Below are 18,649 nucleotides of genomic sequence, written 5' to 3'. Positions count from 1 at the left end.
CTCCTGTCTTCAGCCTTCCTCCTGCCCCTTTTTCGCTCAACCCCATTTTCCCCCCATTCTCCAACCCTCTCCCCGGACCTCAAGAAAGAAAGTGCCAGAGAGTGGACGACAATGCTGGAGCTTGCTGTGAGTGCCAGGGCTGGCCAAGCACATCCCATCCCTCCTGTTCAGGAAAGGAGGGTGGGCACAGAAGGCCTGGCCCCAGGGGAGATCCAAAGGCTGTCAGACCCTCCCGGTCCACACTTGCAACGCCAGGGTCTGGAGCAGGGACAGAGCTTGAGAACTCCCTTCACCTCCCTCTACAGCAACTGTCCTGGTCTAGGATCCCAGGAGAGGCCTTGCATCTGGCCTGAACAGAACCTCTGACAGATGGGATGTCGCCCCGAGTATGACGGGAGGGCCTGAAAGATGGGAAGATAGGAGAGGTTGGTGGGGGTGCTGAGCCGAAGGAAGCAGCAGAGGTCAGTCTTGCAGACTGCCCAGGTTCAAACACCGTCCCTGCTACTCCTGACTGTGTGGCCTTGGGCAAATTCCCTAGCCTCTCTGGGCCTCAGTTTCCTCATCTGGAAAATGGGAATGATGGTCACAATATCTACCTCCCTCCCAGGGCCATTTCAACGATGAGACAAGATGCTGCATGTCCAAAGCACTCAACAAACACCAATTATTTTGTCATGATGGCAATTCTTACATCTGCATAGTGCATTGGCAGCTCTAAGCGGGTGTCAGGGCTTCGACAGAGTGGGCATCTAGGAGATGCCCCTACCACAACCAGTGCAGGGCTGCCACCCCACCGGGCACCCATGTTACCCAAGGGAGCCTCAGGGCTGAGGGAGTCCTCAGCCACTTTTCTGCCTGTAATGATAAAGAAGGGGCCCTTCTTTAGGCTGCAGAGCTGCAGTGCCCAGAGAAGTGGGGACCCGCACTGGCCATCTCCCTGTATTTCTCCCCAATAATAACCTTATGAACAGGTGGCAGAGGGGTGCCAGGCATCTGCCTCCAACTTTGCTATCTGACTATTCACTCAACAAATACTCAGCTCTCCCGTGTGCCATCAGTGGGGCACTCAGCAGTGACCGAGGACAAGGCAGCCCCTCAAGGAGCCCATTGTCTCATGCAGAAGACACACATTACCAGCAAATTATACCCTGCAAGTGTAAAATCACTACTAGAGTAAGAGCTACAAATAACTAAATACAAATATATTCTCATCTTAATATTGAAATGCATTCTTATACTTAATATAAGTGTATTCCTTCTTTGGAATCACAAATTTTAGGATATGGGTGGTGGAGGAGACCAACCCTCATCTCTAGACAGAGAACCTGACACCCAGAGGACAAAGGACCAAGTTCACTCAGAGCCGCTTGGTGGTAACCCAGGGCTAGAACTCAGTTATCCTGACTCCAAATTAAAGAAGTGCTTTCCTCTATGCCACAAGGTACATTGAGAAGAGTTCCTTTAGGGGCCACTGTCCAAAAAGAAACCGGGAGGAAGAGAGGCCCCCTGTGTAATTCCAGTATGCCTGGCACAACACTCAACACTTGATCCACACCTAGCGCCAGCTCCTCGAGTGGGCATTAAGAGCAGCTACAGACCAGGTGTGGTGGCTCGTGCCTGTAATTCCAGCACTTTGGGAGGCCGAGGCGGGTGGATCACAAGGTCAGGAGATCGAGACCACCCTGGCTAACACAGTGAAACCCCGTCTCTCCTAAAAATGCAAAAAAAAAAAAAAAAAAAAAAAAAATAGCCGGGCGTGGTGGCGGGCGCCTGTAGTCCCAGCAACTTGGGAGGCTGAGGCAGGAGAATGGAGTGAACCCAGGAGACGGAGCTTGCAGTGAGCTGAGATTTCGCCACTGCACTCCAGCCTGGGTGACAGAGCAAGACTCCGTCTCAAAAAAAAAAAAAAAAAAAAAAAATGAGAGCAGCTACAAGCCAACCTGGCCAACACTGTGAGACTCTGTCTCTACAAAAACTTTAAAAATTAGACAGGCATGATGGTGTGCGCCTGTAATCCCAGCACTGTGGGAGGCTGAGGCAGGTAGATCGCTTGAGCCCAGGAGTTCGAAACCAGCCTGGGCAACATGGCAAAACCCCATCTCTACTAAAAATTTAAAAATTAGCCAGGCTTAGTGGCATGCACCTGTAGTCCCAGCTACTTGGGAGGCTGAGGCAGGAGGATTGCTTGAGCCTGGGAGGTTAAAACGGCAGTGAGCTGTGATTGTGCCACTGCACTCCTGCCTGGGCAGCAGAGCAAGATCCAGTCTCAAAAAATTAAAATAAAATAAATAAGAGCAGCTACAAGGACCACAGACCACAGAAGCAGGTCAGACCATGAACTCCCTGGGCAAAAAAAGCAGAATATATTAGACACCCTCTGGTTGGAATCCTGTAAACTCATATGTGTGCAGACAAAGATCAACATAAAAGAAATATCATCAGGAAAATAGGGTGTTTGGGTAATAAGGAATTTTTTTCTCAAATTTCAACTAACTGTGTTGTCTGAGATTCATCTGTTGAATTCTCGGGTTGTAAGACTATAACAACAAGGCCAGATATATCAGGGATATTTAGATTCTCAAATTGCCCCAGGGAAAATTAAAGAGACATTTATAGCCATCTTGAGGATGCCATGCCATTAATTAAATGTTGAATGGTGAGGGAAATGGGGCTATGGTGGGTGCCTGATGTTCCCATTTTACAGATGAAGGAACCTCCCCATGGTCTGTCCAGACCTGGTCATGCCTCTGTTGAAAGCATGCTTTGGGGTGAAGATGAAGAAAAGAGAAGCTGAACCCCTCAAGGTTCTGGTCAGGATGTGAGTGACCCCAGGACGTAAGTCTCCTTCAACCCAGGCAGTAAATCTCGGAGAGTTGCCTGGACCCAACAGCAGCAGTCCAGTTCATGTACAGGGTGGAGCCCACATCGTCCTACAAGCCCTCCCCTCAACTTGAGCCCTGGGCCCTCCACCAGGCTAAGTAGCACCCCACTTCCACCCCAGCCCAGCTGCAAGAAGCTGCTGCCAAAGTTGGTGGACATAAACGAAGGGGCCCTGACACGTGGCCAGCTGGAGTGTGCGAGGGCTGGCGCCAGGCTCTGCACACACCAGGCAAAGCAGATTTGTGTGCAATCTGGACAGTGGGCGGAATCTACAGCCCAGAAAGGCAGGGGCATGCGAACCGCCAACACCGGCTGACGGCTGTCCCCAGCCTCAGAGGCCCAGCCAGGCCAGCCAAGGGGATTTACAAGGGAGTCAGGAACACCGGACAGGCTGCCTCCATCTGAGGCCACAGCAAGCGGGCATCTGGCAGCCCAGCCAGGCATGACAGCTCGAGCTCAAGCTCAGGACCTCCCTCTGGAAGCCAGCAGCCACCAAAACTGAAGCTGGAGGAGGAGGTGGTCCAGGGCAGAATATTCCCGCAACAAGCAGCACCACCATCCCAGCGTGTTTTAACTGCTCTGCAGCCTCCTAGAGCAGGTCTCCTCAACAGACATTATGGGGCACCTAGTGTGTGCCAGGCATGGACTAGGTGGGCTCAGCTAGGGATAGAGCAATGGAGATTCCTGCCCATATGCAGCATGGGGTCTTGAGGGGGCTAAGCAGCAGCTAGGCTCTATCTAGCTCCTTGGACTGACACCCCATTGTCCCTACCAGCTTTGTCCCCAGGCCCCTGCCCTGGCGCAGTTCAGTCAGAAAAGGGGAAAGACTTCTTTGCCTCCAATCCTATTCCTCCTCCAGCCCTATGTATTTCAGGAAAGATCCCTCTGTTCACCTCGATGCCCAAGGCAGGAAACCAGGGGTCCTCCTGGGTTTCTCCAATATTTAATCAATTTCCACACCTTGTCAACATGGCCCCTACGACGGCTCTCACACACACCCTCTGTTCTCAGTCCCCACTGCCTGCAGCACCATTCTCTCCACGTCCCCACCTGCCCACACCCGTCCTTGACAGGACATTGGCAGGAGCTCTGCAAAGGGCAAATCTGAGGATGCCAAGACCCCCACCACTTACACTGCTCCTAGAACATAATACAAATGCCCCACCTGGTCCCACCCATACACATGCTCTGCTGGCTCACCATGCTCCCCCATGCTGCCTACCACCAGTCCCCCCAACATGCCAGCACCCTCCTGACTTGTGGTCTTCAAACCTTCCCTCTGAATGGCTAGTCCCATAATTTCTATTCATTGTTCCGCCCTCGTTTCCAGTGTCCATTCTTCAAATAAGCCTTTGCTTCTCTCTCACGCCCCACGCTCTTCCTTCCGGACTCTTTCACGCCTAGAAGATAAACGTAGCTATTTATGGGGTGGTTTGTCTGGCTGTCCTTCTCCCCCACAGGCTGGAAGCTCCACAGGGGGAGAATCCAGGCCTGTCTGGTTCACCGTTGTGTGCCCAGCACTCAGCACACAGCCTGACACAAAGTAGGTGCTCAATGAATTTGCATTAAGGAGTTCAGTGCCTGAAAGTCCTGCTGCTTGAGTCTCGGGTAGGCAGCCCGGAAGGCCAGACTCGGAGCCTTCCTTAGCACTATCTAAGATACAAGGCGGGTCTCACAGGGGCTCTGTATTCCACGCTGGGGCGGGAAGGGACCACGCCCACATGAACACTGGGCACGCAGTGGACGTGACATGAAGCCTCAGGTATCATGTGCAAAAACTTTCTGGCCCCTTAGAGCTCACTGCCAGGAAGCAGCCCTGCAGCCACTTCGGGGCACACAGGCCTTCTGAGTATGCCCCACATGGAGGATGCAGGTCCCCTGTCAGTGCCCTCCCAGCCTTTCCTGCCAGACCTACCACACTCGGGCGGCCTGGACACTCCAATCACTCCCTCTTCCACCACACCTAGGCTTCCTACCTCCTAGTCTTACTATCACTGTCCCCAGACCAAGGCAGACCTCTTCTTCTCATCTCTAAGAAATTTCCCATAAAGACCCAAGTGACTCGCTTCTCTTGGAAATCTAGAAGCTTGGGTGACACCTATACCCACACTTCCTCATCTCCCAGGCAGAACCCCCATCATCATCAGAACCTGCGATCCCTGCACCAGCCTCGCATCCCCATCCCAGCTTGGATCGCAGGTTCCTAACCATGGAGAAGGCCTCACCTTCTCATCTCTGTCTGCCCCAGGGTCTCCTGCCTGGAGGGAAGCCCCAGGAAGGGTGTACAGACGAACCAGATGGCGACACCCTCTCCACGTCTGTCACCTCTCCACACCTGGCAGAACACTCCCATTTCATCTTGGCTACCAGAGTTACTGTTCATATGCCACCCCCGTGGTTTGCCCCTTATAGTGTATTAACATCCCCTAATAAACAGTGTGCAGGCCTCCCAGGGCGCCACCAAGAGACGCCCGGCTGGGTGGGCAGGGCCTTCCTTGTCCTGCCCTCTCTCAGCACATTTTTCACCATAAGGGAACAATTAGGAAAAACTCCCTCCAGGTTATATTTAGGAAGGGGTGGAAGTGGGGAAAGCTTCCTCTAGTAATTTTCATTCAGTTGCACGGGACTGCCTGTCCCCACCTACCCCCGGGCTAGCACTGCAGGGCGGGCAACCGCTTCTCCCCACACATGGGTGCAAACCGAGCCCAGCCTCTGCCCAGCCCTGATTATGCCCGCGTTTAAAAATAAGATGTGAAAGATGCATTATGTAAGACCTGTAACACTCTCCTGCCCACCTCCGACTCTGGAATCAAAGATCATCATTTCTGCCATCAAAAAAGAATGAAAGAAAGGCAGGAACAATGAAAATAGCCGCCCAACATGAGCCAGATCAAAGACGTGGGCACAGAAAATGAGGAACCAGGGGGGCCTTTAATTACTGCCTGCATCCTCCGAGTCATGTGGAGAGAGGGGAGAAGAAAAGTTTTGAAGGCCACCAGGTTCCGTCCTGCTGCGGCTCCTGTTTCCACAGCCAGCACCAGTTCCCGACAAACTCACGCCTTTCATTTCCCTCCCTTTTTTCCCTCCTTTTTCTCTGCCCCCCACATGCAAGACAGGACTCCCAGACTCCCCAGTGCTAGATGTCCTCCAGCAGAGAGAGCTCGGAGGGGCTCCTTGGAGACCCCGAGGGAGGGACACGGCTGCACCTTGGAAAGCCCTGGTGGATCCCAACCCATCCGCCCTCCCAAAAAACAGCCAGAGGGCCTCCGGGAGGGACCCAGGGACCCACAGTGGGAGCGGACGCTGCAGACCACGGTGCTTTTTTTTTTTTTTTTTTTTTTTTTTGCAAGTCTCCCTGGTTGAGAGGGAAAAAAAAAACTCTTCAAATTCACATTGGGCAGGGCTCCGTGGGGCAGCAGATCAAACCTGAGGCCCGGCTGTTTGAGCTCAGCGGCAGAAAAAAGGATTGCCCAGGGACTGAGCTTAAGTAGAAGCTGGATTAAACTTCAAACGCAAACTCCTCCTTTTTCTACACAGCAGACAGTCATGGCTAATATTGCAATATGGACTCTAAAGATGCATTACAAATAACTTACTCTGGACCCAGACTTGGGTCTTTTGTATCAAGGGGAGGAGCAAGAGAAATCATTTTAACAGAAAAGACATAGGAGCCCGCCCTCTTGCTCCGCAGAGGGAAGCCAGTGGAGGTTTGGGCAAGGGAGGCCAGCGAGATCCCCAAGCGGCAGGAGGCTTCAGGAAGAGGTCTTGCTAGCAGCCCAGGCGGCTCCCCGAGAAGCTGAATGAGGCTTAGGTCTTCCCAAGTTGGGAGACTCTATGTATATTTTATCAAGGAAGAAATGCCAGGCCAAGGTGACCAAAAGAGTGGTATATTTAAAATGTCTAGTGACTTAAATAATTAAAGCATTTACAACACTCATGCTCTTAAAGCACATCCACAAACAATGGAGGATGACTGTGTTATTTGCGTGATAAATGAGAGACTCATTAAAAAGGGAAAACTTACAAACTCCCGATGCCAGCAGGCGGTATGGTGGGTGGGGAGCAGAAGACAGATTTCAAGCTGTAGGATTTGCTTCTTTCAGTACCTCCAGAGTTACCCTATGGTTGGTGTCCCATTTCTTTGGGAATGGACACCCTAGTGTCCACTCCACAGAAGCTCCTGGGCCAGTGGCTGTCCTCCAGATACTAGCAAGAGCCTAGGGCTGGACCAGGAGCTGCCTGCAGTACCCTGGCTCCCAGGACAGCACACCAGGCACCTCAGGAGATCTTGGCCAGGAGCACAGCCACACAGGTGAGGATTTGGAGGTTTGGGTGTAGGGATGAGAAGGATTTGTTCCTATTGATGTGTTGATTCATGTGTTTACTCAGGGCATGGGCCTAAGATTGTGTCGTAAAATAAAGAATTTGGGGCTGGACACAGTGGCTCATGCCTGTAATCCCAGCACTTCGGGAGGTCAATGCAGGAGGATGGCTTGAGTCCAGGAGTTCCAGACCAGCCTGGGCAACATGGCAAGACTCCATCTCTACCAAAAAAAAAAAAAAAAAAAAAGGTAGGTGAGGAGAATTAGCCAGGCGTGGTGGTGCCTGCCTGTGGTCCCAGCTGCCCAGGAGGCTGAGTCAGGAGGGTCGCTTGAGGGGTCAAGGCTGCAGTGGGCTATGATGGCACCACTGCACTCCAGCCTCGGCAACAGAGAGAGAGACCCTGCCTCAAAAAGAAAAGAAAAAAAGAATTTAGGACAATATTTGCAAAGAGATGCTGCTTTCCTGGAGTATTTTCAGAAATATTAAAGGCCCGCCCCACACCTCCGTGACCTCCAGGAGGTTGAGGGGTGCCACAGTGTCTGTGAGGGAACAAGGACATTGCCCTCTCCCTACACTCCACAACACCCAGCCAGAGGCCAAGAGGCCCTGAGAGTTACTGCGAGCAATCCCGTGTGGCTCAATAGCCAAGGACACTCTCCCAGGTCCACTGAGGATGGTAGCCTGGACTGCTTCACTCTGCCCCACCTGCCATCCCCAGGAAAGGCTTCCTCCCCACACCCTACTCCACCCCCTGCACCCCCAGGGGTGTCCTGTTCTACACAAAAGGGCACAGAACCACCATCTACTAAGTGCAGCTCAGTGTACGAGGCAGTGTGCCAGCCCTTCATGCCCATTACTGCCCTGAACCCTCATCGCCACGCAAGGGAGGCTTCAGTGGCCCCATTTCACAGAGGGGTAAACTGAGGCTCACAAATATGTTAACTGCTAAAAACTGTGGGCAGAGAAAAAATGTGAACACAGAACTGTCAAGATCCAAATCACTGGGAGGCTGAGGCAGGAGGATCACTTGAGACCAGCCTGAGCAACATGGTGAGATCCCACCTCTAGAAAATAAAAAGCCAGGCATGGTAGTGTGCACCTGGGGACTGGCTACTTGGGAGGCTGAGGCAAGAGGACTGCTCATGCTTAGGATTTGAGGCTGCAATGAGCTAGGATCGTGCCACTGCACTTCAGCCTGGACAACAGACAAAAACTCTATCTCTAAACAAAAAATAATAATTCAAATTATCTGCTTTTCTTTTCATGATGTGACACCATCTCCCAGGGATTCTTCAGAGCTTCCACCCCTCTTAATAAATCGCTTTGCAGAGAAAGTACAGACCAGAGAGGTTCTGGAGGAGGCAGCAAGGGGGTACCACTGGGTTACCATTGGATAAACAAATGGGTTATCCATGCCCGGCAGGCGGTGCCTCCCGGAAGCCTTACTACACCCTGTAGGGGTGCACAGAGAGGCACCCCCATGAGTTGCCAACAGGAGTCACTGGAGGATGGGAGGGGAATGGAGACCTGGAAACAAGGAGACGGCAGGCCCGGGTGGAGTGTGGCAGGTAAAAGGAGGCTGCAGCTCCAGAGACGACCAGGAAGTCCGCAAGCAAACTAAAGCAACCTGTCTCACCAGCCACAGGCCCTGGGGAGTGTGTGGAGACAGGAGTGGTGATCTCCCTGGCAGCCCATGGTTCCAGCCTGAGGCCCAGGCATCTGACCAGAGGCTGAGGACTGATCACGTCCTTCTCAGAAGCAGCCGTCGGAGGGGGCTAAGGGACCTTTCCTTAGTGAGGAAGAATCAGCCGACCAGGGCAGAGTCAGACAGATGGACATAGAGAGTGGGTTCATCTATCAGAGCCCTCACCCTCTTGGCAAGTTCTGGTCTTCTAAGTTTCCAACTTGTAGCTAGAAAATCGGCCACCTTCTATGCCCCTCCCAGTTGGGAGGATACTGGGGTCTATGCAAACATTCACTCTGTGGGACAGTACAACTTGGTGACCAATAACTTGGGCTGTGTGATCAGACAGGTGTGGGTTTGCCCCCAGGCTCCACCACATCCTGGCTGGGTGATGATGAGCAAGTTACTGAACATCTCTGAGCCTTGGTTTCCCCATAGGTTAAAACAGAGGATCCTCAAAGTTCACATGAAACAGAGATGTTGAGGGTACAGAAGATGGGGTACATGGAAAGGATCAGCAGAGCGGCCTTATGAGGGAAGCGCCATCATGCAGTGACTGAACCTGGGGCTGAGCACTTGGCCTCCTCCTGCTGCTGTGGGACTGGGTGGCTGTGGCCCCCTATTCCCACACTGCCCCATTTCTTTCTTTATTTTGTTTATTTATTGAGACAGAGTCTCTCACTCTGTGGCCCAGGCTGGAGTGCAGTGGTGCAATCATGGCTCACTGCAACCTCCACCTCCCGGGCTCAAGAGATCCTCCCACCTCAGCCACCAGAGTAGCTGGGTCTACAGATGAATGCCACCATGCCCAGCTTATTTTTGAATTCTTTTTGTCGAGACAGGCGTCTCACTGTGTTGCTCAAGCTGTTCTCGAACTCCTGGGTTTAAGCAATCCTCCCACCTCAGCCTCCCAAAGTGCTGGGATGACAGGCATGAGCCACTACACCCGGTCCTGCCCCATTTCTTATGCAGAGCACTTGACATATGAGGACTTCTTCCCATGGGTTATAAGGGGGAAAACAATGAGGCTTTCTCCTTCCCCACTCCTCTCTGGCAGACCCCAGCACGCAGCCCGATGCAAAGCCAAGAGGTCTGCCCCAGGAAACAACCCAAAAAAACCAGAGTGAAGCCAGACCCAGGACCCTGCCCAAGCCAAGGTAGGACAAAGGACTGAGGTCCGATCAGTGTTGGACCCAAGAGCCAGCACCTTAACCCATGCCTGACCCCCACTGCCTTCACGGGGCGAAGACTGAGAAGCCTGCAGCTGCCTTGTCCATCTTGCTGGAGGCACAGAAGCCAAGGGACCAGCCACACACGGGAAAGCCTGGAGAAAGGACGAGGAGGGGGTGGGGGAAGCTACGATCCTGGGTGGACACCTCTGAAGGACAGGCCAATGCCTACCCACTCATAACATGCTAGATAAAAGGCCACTTGCGGGTTTTTAACATATGCCCACATCTATTCTCTCTATGCAGTCTCTCTGCAGAAGACAATATTGTTCCTAGTGTTTAGATGAGAAGTGAAGAATGAGCAAAGATACCTCGTACATCTCCATGAAGGCAAGGACTATTTCCTTCACCCATGTGTCCTGAGCTTAGCCTAACACTGTGCCAGGCACATAGTAGGTGTTTAATAAATGTTTCTTGAATGAACGAGTGAAAAGCAATTGTAGAATGCCTCTGTGAGTTCCACAAGGGCAAACATTACGATGTATTCACTTGCTTGGCTGAGCTATAGAGTTCATGAATAAATGTGTGAATAAATAAAAACAATGATAGCTAACATTTATTTAAGTGCTTTTACATGCCAAGCATTGTTCTGAGCACTTTAAATGGATTAACACATTTACTTCTCTCTCCTGCTTCCCCTTCCTACTTCCCTCCTTTCCATTCATCAAATATCTATTAAGCATCTTTATTCCCTATGCTAATAAGAGGGGTCCACAGAAATAAGCAGGGTGTGGAAAGAACCCACAAGTATGAGGTATATGCTATTGTTAGTTCCATTTTACAGATGAGGAAACTGAGGCTAAGAGAGTTAAATAACCTGCCCAATGTCACACAGTAAGAAGGACGCATACGTGGGGTTATAACCCACAGTCAGGCTCCTGGCCCTGTCTTATGCGTGAATAAGGTTCAAAGGATGCTTATAAATGACTGTGGTGAAATGCTCCATGATTTTCAGCCTGGCCAGCATCTATCCCTGCATTCTGTAGACCAGCCCTGTCTTCCTTGAGCAAACATTCCCCACCTGCTATGTGATTCAGGTACTTCAAGCCTGGCCATATAGCACTGCACCCTCCAGCCACAGTGATTGGCTTAAGGATGAATACATGACCAATCTGGGCCAATCAGAGTGAATCCTGAGACCTCATTCCACTACAGGAAAGAGATGCTCTACCTCAGCAAGGAGGCTATGAGCTTGGGGCCACTGTGGGCAGGGGGATTAACTTGCCCTCTTTTAGGAAGAGCCTGGCAGAGAATGAAGCCAACAAAAATGAAAGCAGAGACAAGAACACTAGAGAAATGAACTCCTAAGGATCCGGCCAGGCCTGAAGGTTTATCGTTAAGCCAGTTTGAGATGCGTCTCTATTCCTTGCAACTGAAAGATGCCTGCCCAATGCTATCATTGCTCAGTTCAACATTCTCCTTTTATAAATGAAAGCTCAGAGCAGGTCAGTAACTTAGTCAAGTTCACAGTCAGTATCACGGTCAAGGCTAGAGCCTAGTCTCATGAAAACTCCTCTGCCAGTGCAACATTCCTCCTCAGTCTTTGTCTAACAAGGTTCTCCCTGTGCCCTGATCATTTACATGGACCCCTATTATTAGCATAGGAAATAAGGATGCTTCATATATATTTAATGAATGGAAAGGAGGGAAGTAGGAAGGGGGAGCAGGAGGGAGAGGGAGGGAGACTGAATTCCCAGAGACCAAAACCTGTTGTTACTCAGCTTGGTATCGCCAAGTGCCCAGCACAGTGCCTGGCATACAGAGTCCCCTCTAAAAATAACCAGATGTGTGGCAGGGTGAATGCACAGAACAAAGCCTGAGTCTTCACCATGCCAAATGATACAGAGGGGGTTCCATTAAATCCCCCAATTGCTAGGGGCACTAGCAGTAGAACTGGATTTGTAAAACTACACACATGATTTTGTGCCTCCAGCCCTGAACACCTTTTTGGCTACATGGTAAAAACATCCTGCCTCTGCTCGTCTGCAAGCAGGGATTGGGAATCATGCCCCCCACTCCCCGTGCTCAGCTGCCTTCAGGGGATACCTTTTCTTTCCCATTCTTTATACCCCCAGACTTCTAAGGGTCAAATCCCCTACACCTTCCTCTCCTGCAACAGACACACCACACTTGGAACTCCACTGGGCTCCAAGGGAAAGGAAGGGAGGCCCTGCTCTGCTCCATCCAGGAAGGGCTCTGATGTCCTCTTGCCAGGGGAGGCACCCCCAGCCACAGTGAGGGTGGAGGATTACTCTTAACAGCATCTTGAGGTAGGGTAGGGAGAGCCTTGGGAAAGACTCGTGAGCATTTCCAACACACAAAATAGGGTCTGGTTTCATGTGAAAAAATGTGTCTCTGCAACTAAGGGAAACCAGGCAAAATATGACCAAGCCTTACAAATACTTGTCCACCTAGTGAAGATGTGAGAGCGTGATCCTCAGAGGCAGCTTCTGGCTCCCACATCCGTACCTCACTTACCCTGAGACCCACAGCCAGTCCCTTCCCCTCCCTGGGCTTCCATTCCCCAGTTCTGCACTGAGCAGCTCAGGTGAAGGACCCCTCAGCAACCTTACAGGTTTTGGTTTTTGTTTTTGTTATTGAGACATAGTCTCACTCTTGCCCAAGCTGGAGCACACTGGCACAATCTGGGCTCACTGCAGCCTCTGCCTCACAGGTTCAAGTGATTCTTGTGTCTCAGCCTCACGAGTATCTGGGATTATAGGTATGCGCCACCATACCTGGCTTAATTTTTGTATTTTTAGTAGAGGCGGAGTTTCGCCATGTTGGCCAGGCTGGTATCCAACTCCCGACCTCAGGTGATCCACCCACCTCGGTCCCCCAAGTGCCAGGATTACAGGTGTAAGCCACCACGCCAGGCTCCTTACTGGTTTTTATTTTGTTTGTTCATAAAGCAAAAAGAGTACTCACCCTGGAGCGTGGAGAATGTGGACTGGAATCCAGACTAGACAAATTAGTACAAGAAGGACAACAGCTACTATTGAGTGCTTGCTCTGTGCCAGGCACACTACAAGCTCTTGCGTACATTATTCCAACGCATCCTCCCTACAACCCTGAGGTAGGTACTATTATTATTCCCATTTTATAGATGAGGAAACTGAGGCACAGAGACCTTCAGGAAATTCACAAGAGTCATAAAGTCTGCAAGTGCTGGGGCCAGACATGTGATCTCAGGCAGGTTTACTCAACTTCTTTGACCCCAGTGAACTCATCTGAACAATGGGAACCCATGCCCAACTCTCACTGTTACTGTGAGAACCCACAAAGGGAATGAAGGGAGAAGAGCCAGGCATGGAGCCCTGGAACTGTTCTTTTCCTTTCCTCCCTCTCGCTTGAATGACAAAGGTCCTCACACCTGCTCCCCAGCCTCACTAAGCAGGCAGAAAAGTCATTGCCATGGTGGGGCGTGGGGTAGCATGCTCAGAATTCAGTGACATGCATCCTCATACATGGGGTATTATTATTGTTGTTGTTATTATTGATATGAAAGGCTAGAAGGCTCTGACTTAAGTAATTGGGCCACACTGAGCTCTAGCTCCAAACAAAGAAAGTGAAACAAGGCTGCCAGAGAAGGACCTCATACCAGAGGCTCCCCACGGTGCCAGATTCCAAAAACCTGACTCCATCAGCCCTGCTCTCAAGGTGTTTTTCTACCTCCAGTGGCTTTGGGAGAAGGAGGCCCAGGCCCGCCAGGCCTGGCTGGCCTGTCCCCTAGCCCCTTTGAAGTGCCCAGCATGGGGTGGGCTGGAAGGAAACCTTGGGCCACAGAGGCTGTGACGGCACCTACCCACCCCCACCCGGCCACCTCCTCCTCATTGTGCAGCCTGACTGGGCCTTTGTTGCCAGAGTCCTAGCAGGGGAGAGCCAGGGACCTGGCCTCATTAAGTGCCTGACCTCAGGCAAGCCCCCCCCACCCAGGGTGGAAGGTTAATGTGGCTGCCCGCCATGCAGGCCTGGGCCTCGGGGAGGCTCCTCGAAGGGACAAAGGACCAGCCCCCTGTCTCCTCTCCAGGCCCCAAAACAGCTGCCAGCCTGCAGAGCCCTTCCAGGAGGGGGGCTGGCTTTGATGGCTCAGAAGTCACCAGGGGGGCCTCCTTTCCAAACCCTCCTTCCTCCCACCCTGTCAAGGAGACAAAGCTCACAGGGAACCGCCAGAGGGTTGATGCAGGAATGCAGTCCATCGTGGGGGAGAAGGCTGGCTGGTGACAGGCTGGCCCACACCTTTCTTCCACCTTCCAGAATTCCCCAGGGCTCAGGACCTTAATTCCAAGCGAGGCTCATTTCAGCCCCTCACCAAGGTGGGATGGAGTAGACAGGACAAGTGGTCAGAATAAGTCAGAAGCCTCCCAGTCCCTGCCCCACCAGGACCCTCTGTCACCTGGTTTCTAGATACAGAACTGATGTCACCTAACCGAGATGGGCTGGGAGCAGAGCAGCTCCCAGAAAGGGATAGAAGGCCAGGAATCCTGTGCAAGGGAACAAGCACATGATGTTTTTCAAAAGTCCCTCTGGCTTATCACATCACCTTCCAATAGAAGGGTTCACTCCAAAATGCTAATTACCTACCAAGTAGGCTCCTGGAGTCCATGCCAAGCACCCGGTAGAACCACCTAGAAGGCCATTCCTAATCAATTCCCTCATACAATTTCCAGTTATTTGGAGGCCTGCGTCTCATATGCCAGACTGACATGCAGGTTTACAGCACACTGATTTTAATTTCAAAAGACTCTAGGGAAATTTTTTGGAGTGTTTTATTTGCTTAAGATCCTGGAGCCAACACTGGGGCTCCCTGGGGTACAACGGGACTGGCCCAGGAAGCAGCACCCCAGGCCATGCAGTGGGATGGGCAGGAGTGCCGGAGTTGTGCGTTCACGCGTGTTTCTGCAAGCAGGTGTGTCCCAGCATGTGCACGTTGTCGGTGACACAACAAAAGGCCGGCTGAAAGCCTTACCTACGGTGCGGGCAGGCTGCATGAGCCCACCGTGATGCGAATCAGCCTGGTTAGCCCATTGTTGGGGAGCAATGCCTTTCAAGGGACAAAAGGTAGAGGGGACAGGAGGACACACAGGGAGAGGCGGGCACATCTGTCTGTGGCATGAACCGCTGTCCCATTACGCCGCCTTCCCCTAAGCAGCATCTGGGAGTGCGTGTGTGTGTGCAGGGACCGGCCCGACTCCACATTGTCCTACCCAGCCAGGAGACACAGAACGCGGCACTCTTACAAAGACATCGATTTTCTTCCTTCCCTTCCAGAGCAAGATCAGATGAGCTCCCAGAGTGACACGTCCTTAACTTTTCAGTGGGGTTTTCTTTTTCTGACTTGTTTGTTTGTAACATTTTTTTTAAACCAGGTCTCTAATTGTGTCTTTTCTTGGCTGCGTCTCCTTTGCTCCCACCCCCCAAAGCAAGGAGGGCATGTGCTGATTATCTGAGTGTGCAGCCTGCTCACGGGGCATCCTGGGCTCTAAGAATGCCAGGGGGTTAGAAATTGGGGAGGGGTGGGGGAATTAATTGCCAAGAAAACACAAGGCTGTGCTGCGACTTTGATTCCATCAATTACCATTATCTTTCTCCGCAGGTCCGCCAACCATCCCCCGGATCCGGCCGTGTTTAACTTTCTTTGCCAGTCGTGATACCCCGTCAGATTTCTGGCGCTGCCATGCCGCCCGCCTGGGCTCCTTCTGGGCTCTTATCAGCCTCTCCCAGTCAGCCTGGCCCGCCACAGCTGTTCCAGGCCCTCAGCCCCTCACTTTATCTGCTCGCACAGACCTCGGCCTGGCAAGCGGTGGGCCCGGCGCCTGCTCCACATTCCCCAGGAAGCCAGCTGGGAACACAGCCGCCCTGCTCCCGGACCCTCTGAGAGTTCATTACCAGTCAGGGTACCCCAGCCTGTCAGCCAAGGTGCCGGCCGCACCGCCCAGCCCGGCCGCCGGAGCCGCCTGCATCATTAAAACTCCAACCTTCTGAAGGGAAGAAAGAACAAAACCACAAATTTAGATTAATAAAGCATTTGTTGATTCTACAGCAATTTAGCAGGCCCCTAAGAAACCCACCAGAGACCCGCGGAGCTCCAGTAATTTTCTGTTATATTATCTTTCTTGTAAAATACTTCCCCAGACAGAGTCCCCAAAGGGGCTCAAATATCACTGTGACTAACCAAAATCAATGTGCACTCACCTATTGACATTTTTACATAGTTTTTGGATTTAGTATCCAGCCGAAAACACAATCAACTCCTCTGCCAAGGAGCCGACAGGCACTTAGCTAGTCAGCTATTAGTGTTACAAAGGGAAAAATGGAAGCACCCAGGGGAGCTGGGCGAGGCGGCACTGACGTCAGGGGGTAATTGGGTGTCTGAGAGAAATTGCCAGCGGCTGGCCGGCTCCCCCGGGGGCCGCACAAAGCTGAGCTGTAACTCTAATAAAGGAAAGGAAATTCTAGAAAAGGGGGCTTTGCTACAAAGGAGCCCAGGCAGACGCCAAAAATAGCCCTTTGGAAATAAATAAATAAATGCGGCCAAAACATCTAGATCTAAAAAATAAAATAAATCACTGCTCCGCGGAGGCTTTCTGGCCTCGCCTCCCTGGACATCTGTTTGGGGGCTCAAAGGCTCCTCCCACACCCCCCCTCCACCTGCCCCCGTTCTTCCCTGGAACCACATGGATTTTGATGCTGGAAGGAGGTTTGCCATCTGATTTGGCAAATAGGATGGGTTTTCAAAAGAATCTAAGTTTGTCATGTCCTCTTTCCCAAAGGCGGTATCTTCATTGTTTACTTTGAGGCTCACAAGGAAAAGGAATTTCTATTGTCCGGCTTTTAGTTGTTTTGATGTTTTCGGTTTTGATTTGTTTATTTTTGAGTGCTCTTACCACGCCACGCACACTGGATGAAAATTGAAGGGGCTCTGCTGCCTGGTTCAGGCCTCCTTAGGAAAAGTCTGTGTTCTTGGGAAGTGGGCTACATTTTTATCTTATGGCTCTTCCACCCATTGACCCTGAGGCCAAGCGAGGGCCAAAGTCTCCAAGAGGAAAATAGTGGACCCCACCCCACAGCAGCTCACGGGCCAGGGCCCCGGGCCAGGATATCAGCCTCCCTGGGGAGTCTGCAGCCCTCAGAAGACAGGGGCCAGGGGCTGGGCTAGAAACAGGGATTCAAGGCCAAAGACCCTCTGAGACCCCGAGGCTGCCGGAAGATCCAGGCCTCCCTGGTCAGGCGGAAGAGGGTGGCTTGGGGAAAGAGACAGCAAGAATGGGATTCCCAGGGTCAGATTCTATTTCATCACTTTGAAAGAAAAAGGAAAAAGGCCCAGGATTTAAAAAAAAAAAAAAAAAGAAGAAGAAGAAGAAGAAGCAAAAAGAAAAAGAAAAAGAAAAAAAACAGAATGCACTCCAACCCCAAGTTACTTGGAAATTGGTCGGAACAAAGGTCTTCAGCTAAAAATGTCAAATCAGCACCACAGGGCTCCCTGCCCTCTCTGTCTCCAAGCCCCTGCTGAAGCCCAAAGGGCCTTCTGGGAGCAGAAAAGGCCCCTCCTGAGGTCTGCTCAGGGTCCACAGTCCCACCCATCATGACACCCCAGGAGGCACAGGGCTTCCTGACTGGGGCAGAGGGGCAGATGGAATACAGGGGGCCGTTCCTTTCCTGATGGAACATCCAGGATTGGCACTGGGGAGGAAAATCCGGCTGGAGAAAGGAAAGGGATCCTGCAACTCACAGCCGAGGGAGAGGAAGCAATGCTCAGGAACGCAGCCGCCAGCGCCCTGGCACCAAATCACAAACCTTGAATCAATGATGCAATTGCTTAATTAATCAGCCTGCTCGGGGTGGGTGCAGAGGATCTCTGTGAGCATCTGACCCAACCAGCTCCTGATGGGCAAACCCCCCTCCTTGGGCCGCCTCTGCTGGGCCCACGGGACCACAGATGGTTGAACACCGTCTGGGAGTCTCACCAAAGGGGGAAATGTGAGTTCCTGAGTCCCCTGTGTGATCCAGTCACTCTGGCAGAAAGGAGGGAGGAGGCAGGAGAAAGGAGGAGGGAGGAGGGAAGAGGGAGGAGGGTGGAGGAGGGAGGAGAAGGGAGGAGAAGGGAGGAGGGTCTTATCAGCAACTTAGAATTTCTTGGCCTTGGCTGCTGTAAGTTAGCTTTCTCAGTGTTATTTTCTTGTCCCAGTCAATGAGATTGTAATAGCAATAGAGAGGCCTCTTTTCAGCAAGCTAGTGAGTGCCAGATTTAGAAGGAAAAATGCAGCTTAAATTAACCCTAAGGCTTCACATGTTTCAGTCTTGTAACTTTTAGAAAAACAGAACCAAAGGTGAGTGTGCAGGTGGTGGAGGCTGAGATGGGTCACGTGTGGAAGCCGGTGTGTGCACGTGTGCGTGCATGCGCACATGCGTGTGCAGGGTGGGGGACAGGAAGGCACCCCTCTGTCTTTTCAAGACTTCAGCAGCAAAATGCTTGCAAAAAAGTAGCAGGCAGCCTTGATATTTCCTATGCTGACGGCCCCAACCAGCGATG

At 51.8% G+C, this 18,649-nt stretch overlaps 1 protein-coding gene across 5 annotated transcripts in view; it reads right to left on the bottom strand.

Moving 5' to 3' along the window:
* Nucleotides 1-18,649, bottom strand: part of ZNF423 (zinc finger protein 423) — a 370,406-nt gene that overhangs the window by 195,488 nt on the left and 156,269 nt on the right. The window contains exon 1 of one of the 5 annotated variants that reach the window (XM_030925574.1): nt 14,277-14,356. The exons of the other annotated variants lie outside the window; for them this stretch is intronic. The gene's annotated coding sequence lies outside the window, so the exon portion shown is untranslated. Of the gene's footprint in view, nt 1-14,276; nt 14,357-18,649 lie in introns of those variants that run through there. 5 annotated transcript variants of the gene reach the window in all.

The sequence above is a fragment of the Rhinopithecus roxellana genome, chromosome 20 (assembly GCF_007565055.1).
Source record: "Rhinopithecus roxellana isolate Shanxi Qingling chromosome 20, ASM756505v1, whole genome shotgun sequence".
NCBI lineage: Eukaryota > Metazoa > Chordata > Mammalia > Primates > Cercopithecidae > Rhinopithecus > Rhinopithecus roxellana.
The sequence above is the reverse complement of the archived record's forward strand: the minus strand, read 5'-3'. Positions and strand labels throughout refer to the sequence as shown.